Source organism: Cervus canadensis, chromosome 21, assembly GCF_019320065.1.
Source record: "Cervus canadensis isolate Bull #8, Minnesota chromosome 21, ASM1932006v1, whole genome shotgun sequence".
NCBI classification, from domain to species: Eukaryota; Metazoa; Chordata; class Mammalia; order Artiodactyla; family Cervidae; genus Cervus; species Cervus canadensis.
In genome coordinates this window covers 25,464,398-25,464,966 of record NC_057406.1, presented here as the reverse complement: position 1 = coordinate 25,464,966, position 569 = coordinate 25,464,398, and the positions used below count along the sequence as shown (strand labels likewise).

The following is a 569-nucleotide window of genomic DNA, read 5'->3' as shown; positions in this document are numbered from 1 at the left end:
TGCTCCCAGGGCAGTGTTCCTGATAAGAAGGGAAACTGATGAAAGACAGATGCTGGTTGCCAGTATTATTCCTCCAGAAGAATTTTCTCCCAATAGAAGACAATGCCTGATCACAAAGAAATAGCTTCCAATATTGGAATTTCATCCAGGAGTTTAACAGTCCATCTCAGAGTTTTATACTCTCAGCTACAGTTAAAATCAATCCTGGGACTTTCCTAATAGTCCAGTGGTTTGGACTCTGCACTTCTACTGCAGGGGGCCCAGGTTCGATCCCTGGTCAGGAAATTGTGATCCCACAAACCATGTGGTGTGCCCGCCCCCCAACAAAGTCCTATTCTAACTCTTAACCATTAAAATTAATCAGAAGAAATGACAACTTACATTCTGGCATCCAAAAAACTAAACTTTGCTTGACAATCACAAATCATGTTGCATGCATTGTACTTAACTCTATTGTCATTCACATTCACCTTGAATACAAGGCCCACATAGACAGTTCACCCCTTGATAATTCTTCTAGAATATATTTCCTTTCTGAGGTTCATCAGTGTGATGCATAACTCTGTGGT

The 569-nt window shown here is 40.9% G+C and overlaps 1 non-coding gene across 1 annotated transcript; it reads left to right on the top strand.

The window, feature by feature from the left end:
* Nucleotides 1–212: 212 nt before the first annotated feature.
* Nucleotides 213–285, top strand: TRNAR-UCU. Its single transcript has one exon. It is a non-coding gene; the product is annotated as a tRNA-Arg (tRNA).
* Nucleotides 286–569: the final 284 nt, after the last annotated feature.